Source organism: Cibotium barometz, chromosome 50 (assembly GCF_041138505.1).
Source record: "Cibotium barometz isolate CiBa-2024 chromosome 50, ASM4113850v1, whole genome shotgun sequence".
Taxonomy (NCBI): Eukaryota; Viridiplantae; Streptophyta; class Polypodiopsida; order Cyatheales; family Cibotiaceae; genus Cibotium; species Cibotium barometz.
This window is the reverse complement of record NC_141095.1, coordinates 13,673,432-13,681,523: the sequence shown is the minus strand read 5'-3', so window position 1 is coordinate 13,681,523 and position 8,092 is coordinate 13,673,432.

The window sequence follows — 8,092 nt, the reverse complement described above, 5'->3', positions numbered from 1 at the left end:
CTTTAAAACAATCTTTTAATGAAACCATAGTATCACTGATCATAATCCTCCAAAAATATCCGGTTGAATTCTAATTTCTAATCACTCCTTCATTGGTGTACCTATGGCATCATTGGCAACTAGAACGCTCACAACCTGTCCACTCAGGGGCCTTTTCGATAGTTCCTAACTCATGGCACCCGGCAATATATTCACTTATAAAAATCCAAATGGACTCTCCGTTGAAGATCAGCCTAGCAAGATCAACCAACATATTCATATAAAAGAGCCATGGACTCATCCGTTGTGAGGACCAGCAAGGTCAATCAACCATATCCATGCCCGAATTTAGAAAACAACTCTTACTTCTTGTTCCAATATCTTCCTCGACACACGTGTGGGTATCTTTCGCGACCCAGAGCTCGAGCACCGCGTATGGTCAGCACCCTCTAGGATCCTTTGTAGGTCACCTAGCGCTTCACTCATAGGCTGCTTCCTTGGTCCCTCATCCACCGTACTGGAAGCTCACCATTTAAATCGAACCAAGGCTGGTCAAGACCTCGACCAACCTTGCTACGCGTGACGTCCACCGTTGACTCTCCGCCCGCCGCCGTCAGCTGTTGTAACTTTATCAGTTAGGTCTCCACAACCTCATCCACAAGACAGTCAAAATGCTTCCCCAACATTCTTGACATAAAATAGTCATTTAAAAACAGGTCATAAATACAGTTTCTAACGAACTCACATCTTTTCACCGGTCCACATCAATCCACATTCTTCTAAATCAATTTACTTTACTCAATCCACATCCAATCATATGCATTCTCATCGTCCTTCATCCATTCTCATCCAATCCCATCATTTTACATCTCATCATATCTATCCACATCTATCCTCATCACATCTTATCCATTCTCATCTACCCATACCCACATCACATCACTTACATCCATTCACATCTCATCTCATCCGTTCACGTCTACCTTGATCCTGCCAGTTGATGAAATCTCACCTAAATCACTGGTACTACCTAATCTGCCTAGGTACCCCTCTTCCATGATGACAAATACAAAAGTTTTTCTTGCAGAAGCTCAAGAAAACCTTCAGTTTTTCCTCTTCTGCCCACTTTTTAGCTACCAAACCTCCATGCAGACTGATTCTACCTCTTCAGCCCAAGCCATCAGATACCTTGTAGATGTCGCCGATCAATCCCCTCTTTTCAAGGAAAGACGAATGAGGTATTTGAAGGGAAGGCAAAGAAGGGCAAGAAGGCCATGCACCCCCGAAGCTACAGGAATCAATGAGCCTAGAGACAGACAAGGAAGAGTAGCTTTTCATGAGATGAGGGGAAGATTGGGCAACTCCTCTCATCTATTCACAAAGGTCACGTGGGGTTACTCTTACGAACCTACTAATGACGAAGAAGGATGCAGTGGTTTTGACAAAGAGGATAGTGGAGCTTCAAAAGGTAAATTGACTGTCTCTCTTCCTTTCAATTTGGTAAGAGAATGGTGTCATATTTACCAAACGAGAGCCTTGGTTTGGGAGGTGTCTATAGTTTTCAAAAATCTACCCAATACTTGATTCCATTGCCATAAGCAAGGTTATTTTGTCAGAGATTTCCCAAGCAAAAATCCTGCCCCTTCTTCCCCTACAAAGTTGCAGCCTCCTGCCTTGGGAAGGGAACCTAGTGGCCCAGGATGGGTTTCAACATGTGAATAGAAGAGGGAAAGCTACTAAACCTCATAATCTTAAATTAAATAACAAGAAGAAACTTCAGAACAGGTTCTCCCCCTTGCTTATGGATATTGTTGATCCGTCCTAGCCTGAGGCTAATGATGAGAGAGAGTTGGACACTAAAGTTGTGCCTAATTCCCAAATTCAGCCTATTGATGTCAACCATGAAAAAGAAATAGATCATATGGATTTTCAAGAAGAGGGCCCGCCGCTCGGTAGTTTTTCCTACGCCGGAAGAGGAAAAGCTTCCGAGTGGGCCCCTTCAAGAAATCACTGAAGCAAGTATTAATAGCTCCCAGCACAAAGGGGCTAGCTACTCCAAAGTAGTGTCAGGGTCCCGCTCTTGTTCTACAAAAATTTTCTCTACCTCTAAAAGGCGGATCTCCAAAGTGGGTGAGAATATTATTTCTTCCATCCCACCTAAAAAAGGTACTCAACGCAGACCCTCCTTAGGAAAAGTGCACCAAGGCACAAAATTCCCTAGAAAATAATGTTTAATAAGATTTTATCATCATTCAACACAAGGGGGCTGACTGACCCGAATAGAGCTACAGTAATCAAGAATTGGCTTTTTGGAGAAAGAATGTCTCTTGATTGTATATATTTGCAGGAAGTTAAGGTGGTTGGGGATGTGCTTTTATGCGAACCTCAATAGGATCTCTAAAGACTTTAAATGGTTTGTTTCATCCCATGGGCAAGGTAGTGGTGGCTCTATGATAGAGATCCACACCACGTGGGCCAAAGCCACCCTAGGCTGTATATGGGACCCTTTACATAGATGGGTGGCCGTTAAAATGAACACTAGATCTGAGTGGTACATAGTCTCGGTCTGCGCTTTTGGACCGGTCGGGCTGAACTATGGCACTCTCTGAGGCAACTCAACCTGCCTATGGTCATGGTGGGGGATTTCAATATGGTGGAGGAGTTGAAGGATAGATACATGGTTTTGGGGCTTTCTCTGAACAAAAATGAGCTTAGAGCATGGTTGGATTGCAACAAACAATAGCATGACCTTGTGGGATTTAGATTGCAGCCAATGAATTCACTTGGTCCAATGGCAGAATTGGTGATCACATTAGAAAGGCTAGACTAGATAGATGTTTTGCCATCACCTCAATTGCTTTGGAATATAACAACAATGAGGTGAAAGATCCCAACTCCATTCAATTGCTTTCAATTGCTTTGGAATATATAACAACACTCAGGTGAAAGCTCCCAACTCCATTCAGTTGTTGGACCATAAACCTATCGTGATGTCTTTCAAGAAGTTGGAACAGTAAACTAAGACAGTATGGTTCCATGCTGATGCTAGCCTATTTCACCTCCTCTCGGTGCAGGTTGGTATTAAAGATATTTTTAGCCATGTTTTTAACTACACAAGATTGCCAGCCCAAGCATGGGTAGTTACGGTTGGTTTGACTCAGGTTGTGCTTAAGGAGGTTAAAGAGAGGACATTGAAACATAGAAGGGAGAGGAAAGCTAAGAAAATTGAAGCTTTAATGGATGCTGAACAGAGGGTTAATAAAGGGGACTCATTGGCACAAGTTATCTTCAGATAAGGTGGATGGATCTAAGAAGAGAAGAAGAGATTGAAAATGCACAAGTGTAGAGATTTTTAAGAGAATGGTGGGCAAGTAGAGGGGATAGACTTATGAAGGAAACCTTTGCTTGCATAAAGAAAAAGCAGGCTAGAGACATCATGATTCCAATGCTTTGGGATGCTATGGGCAATGTGGCTTCATGTGCAAAGGAGAATTTGAAGATAGTTCATGCTCATTTTAAAAACATTTTTAGTTCCCCTTCTCCTCATTCAAGGGAAAGACAAGAGGCTTGTGCCAAAATTGCTCAATGTAGAAAAAAGATTGTGCCTCCTTCCCTTTAAGCCTTCTTGGAGAGAGACATTTCTCCAAAAGAGATTGAAAGGGCTATTAAGTCATTTAAAAAATGGGAAAAGCCCAGGTCTGGATGGTCTCCCTAATGAGTTCTACAAAGTGTTGAAAAGTTTTCTAATTCATCCTCTCCTTGGTTTGTGGAAGGAAGCTTTATCATTTAAAGCCCTCACTGCCTCTATTAATGAAGGGGTCATCAAACTTATTCACAAAAAAGATGCCTTAGATGAATTGGGCAATTGAAGACCTATCACCATGCTCTCTTCTTCTTACAAAATATTTGCTAAAGTCTTAGCTCTATAAGGCTTTTTGGACATCTTATATTGGATCATAAAAGAGCAAAAGGGGTTTATTAAAGGGAGATATATTTTGGATGCCATTATCAGTCTATGGGAAGGCTGTGATCATGCCCAACAAACAAAACAAGACTTTATATTCTTCAAGGGGTTTATTAAAGGGAGATATATTTTGGATGCCATTATCAGTCTATGGGAAGGCTATGATCATGCCCAACAAACAAAACAATACTTTATATTCTTCAAAATTGATTTTGATAAGGCTTATGATAGATTGCAATGGGACTGTCTTCAATCATTGCACAAAATGGGTATAGGGCCAAGATTCATTAAGGTTGTTCATACCCTATTTGCTAATGCGAAGACTAGGGTTGTTGTAAATGGGACTTTATCTGAACATTTCTCCCTTAAAAGGTCTATTAGACAAGGATTTCCCTTAGCCCCTCTCCTCTTTGCCATTGCGGCTAATGCTCTTAGCTGGTTTCTAGATGATGCCATGAAAAAGAAGCAGCTTAAAGGCATTTCTTTACTGGGGGGCGAACAGATGTGCCTTCAACAGTTTGTAGATGACACTAACAGTATGGTTAGCAATGACCTTCAATCTACCAAGGCATTCTGGAAGTGCTTGCAAACTTTTTGTGTTGCTTCCGGTTCTAAAATAAATCACACAAAAATGGGGATCAAAACTCTAATCAAAGACCTTCCTCTTTGGCTATGTGATCAAGGGTGTATCCCTAAGGGAAGGATTTTCAAACTGTTGGGCATTCCTGTCATGTGCACAGTGTGTATCTACCGTGTGCTACACGCATACAAGACTAGTTTCGAGGCTTGGGGAAGCTTGGAGCTAGGCAGGCTGATTGACGAGCTAAGTTAGGGAAATACTAATAGGCGGGCACCCAAGTATGGACGGGCGGGCGCCCAAGTGTGGATGCCCGATGACCGGCCAAGAGCCTATAAAAGGGTGGCGAAGGTTAGTTATTGGGATATAGAGAATCTCGTGAGTTTGTGAGAGCTCTATGGTCTTGGAGCCTGGATCTAGTGCAGACGTGCACCTGCTTTACGCAGCTGAGAGGCCAGCACAGCAGTCTCGAGGCCCGCAAGGGCAGCTTCATGGCGGTATGGGACGTTGTGAGAGGAGGACATTGGTTGGTACATCATCCTAGCTAGCTCAGCTCGTGGCTCGGTGGGGACAGCCAAGACTGTGGGTTTGCCCACGGCTATCATGGTTGGGAGGTGAGTCAGGCCTGCACCCCCTTGTTGTTTGTTTATTCGTTTGTTTGCAGGATTTGAGTCTCGAACAATTACGAGGAGATCCATGGGGATTTGACAGTGATATCAGAGCATACCCTCGTGAATGAGCAAGTCGGTAGGTAGAGAAGATGAGGTCGAAGAAAGGTATGTGTTAAAAAGCTTGCTGTTTTTTTTGTGCATACTGCTGTTTTCAAAATAGTATATGGTTTTTCTTCATCAAAGAGACCCATGTTGATGGGGATGGTAGTTTAGTAAGGGTCGTTTGCTTTGCAAAGAAGAGAAGGGACTTGTTTGTGCAGTCGCATGAACTGCGACTTGCAGATGAAAGCTTGCAGATAATGAAAGCTACAAAGATCGATCCCACTACTCTTCTGGGGTTTTTCGTAGCTGGTTTACCAGACTCGTATACCGATTACAGGTTAAAAATAACAAATGCAAAACATTGGACGAGGCCATTCATTCAGCTCGTATCTATGATGATACAATGGTCTCTTCCCAGTACCGAGTAGGGGAACAAGCATAAACAAAAGTTCTCCACACCTATGGCTAACAAGACAGAAGGAAAGTCTTCGGACCAACCTTCCAAGAATTCCAGTTCGACACTAGCAAAGAAGAAACGACTCTTTAGGGCTTTAAAGCTCAAGAAGGAAGAATGTTGTTTTATCTACGAAGAAAAAGGACACATGCGTAAGGAGTTCCCAAAGCAAAAGGGTACCAAGACAAACGCAGGACCCAAGCCAAAGGCAGCTAACCAGTTGTCTTTGATAGGTACGTCAATTACTGTACTTTCTCGCCCTACTACTTGTTCTGATTGTCTGTTCAATTCTAAAGTATTTGGCTTGAATGATCTTCTCCGAGTTTATGGAGAAGTGAATGGCCATAAAATTCACATTCTTTTAGACCCTGGCAGTTCACACAACTTTGTTAACTACAAACTTGTGCAAAAATTGAGTCTTGGTACGACACTCAGCGACCATACCTATGAGGTACGCCTACCTGCAGGAAGACAAGTTTGGGATCGCAAGGTGGAGATGCTTCCAATCCAGATTCAGGACTACAAAGATACGCTGGAATGCTATGTAATGTATCTGGAAAATGTAGACTTGTTATTAGGGATTAAGTGGTTTAAGACTCTTGAAGTCCAGATAGATTGGTCTAGTCATATTTTTTATTTTCAGCATAGGGACACCAAGTATAGTATTTTAGGTGATTGTATTCATACCTCTCAGAGGGACCTCTTGTAAATACAATTGATTTTGGAAATATTATGGATTCTTCTTTATATACCGCTTTCCATTGTGTATTGATTCCACTTTCTTCTTTTCTCATCCCTTCCATGGATGTAAATGAATTAAGTGTGTTTGAAAGCAAAGAATTACAAAAGATACTTGATTCATTTCAAGATGTATTTCCTAAGGAACTGCCATCGGGTTTACCACCTGAACGGGCAGTAGATCATCGTATTGACTTGATCCTTGGTGCTCATCTTGTCAGTATTCCACCTTACAGGATGAGCCAAGCTGAGGAAGATGAGTTGGCTAAACAACTCGAAGATTATTTGAGGATGGGCCAGATCCGTCCAAGTAAATCACCTTGGGGTGCACCTGTGTTGCTAAGGAGAAAGAAGGACAATACTTGGAGAATGTGTATAGATTACAAGAGATTGAACAAGCTGACCATTAAGAACCGTTATCCTCTCCCTAGATCAGATGACCTGATTGACCGGTTAGTAGGAGCGAAATATTTCACAAAGATAGATTTACGTACTAGCTATCACCATATACGTATTCATGAAAGGCATGTTGAAAGAAACGCCTTTCGGACTAGGTATGGCCATTACGAGTTTCTCGTATTACCTTTTGGGTTAACCAATGCTCCAGCCACTTTCCAGCAAATGATGAACGATCTTTTTCATGAACATTTGGGAAAATTAATGGTGGTGATCCTGGATGATATATTGATATATAGTCGTACTCTTGAGTCAGACACCTCACGATTGTCTTATTTATTTTAAGACAGAATCGACTATATGCTAAGTAAATGTGAGTTCTTTATGACCGACATCATTTACTTGGGACACAAGATCACTAGAGATGGATTGAGCATTGACTATGACCGAGTTCAGAAGGTTCTAGACTGGCCTATACCGCGAACAGTGAAACAACTTCGTTCTTTTCTCGGTTTTGTTGTTTTTCTTCGAAAATCTGTACGGGAGTACTCTCAGCTCACACTACCGATGACCGACTTATTGAAAGGTCATGGACGTAAGTCAAATCAGCCTATCACTTGGAATAATGATTTGGATATGGCCTTCAGACTTTTGAAAGATAAAGTCAAGGAAGCAACTATCTTAGCATTACCTGATCCTAGTCGGCCTTATGTTCTTGAAACTGATGCCAGTGACTATGCTATCGGGGCTGCACTATTTCAAGATGGTAGACTGGTTGCTTTTGAAAGTAAAAAGCTAGATGACACTCAATCTCATTGGCCAACCCTTGAGAAGGAGCTTTATGCTGTGATTCATGCTCTCAAGGTTTGGAGACATTATTTATATGGCTCCAAGTTTGTGGTATTGACTGATCATCAGTCAATCAAGTATGTGTGTGATGCGGATGATTTGAGAGGAAGGAAAGCTCGTTGGGCAGAGTTAATGCAAGATTTTGATTCTGAGATCCGTTATCGAAAAGGGTCCATGAATAGTATTGCAGATGTCAATAGTCGGATTAGAGAGGTGAATACTTTGTCGTTCACCGAGATTTCTACTGACTTATTTCAGTCATTGAGAGGGCTTTGCAGGACTGATGTTATTTTGGTCCATTTTGGCAGAAGATCCAAGACGGGAGCTCATTGATTGACCAAGACTCGATGACTGAGCAGTCTACCATTCAGGCTGCAGGAGGCCAGTGGATGATTCGGAATGGTTTACTATTTCGTAATAAT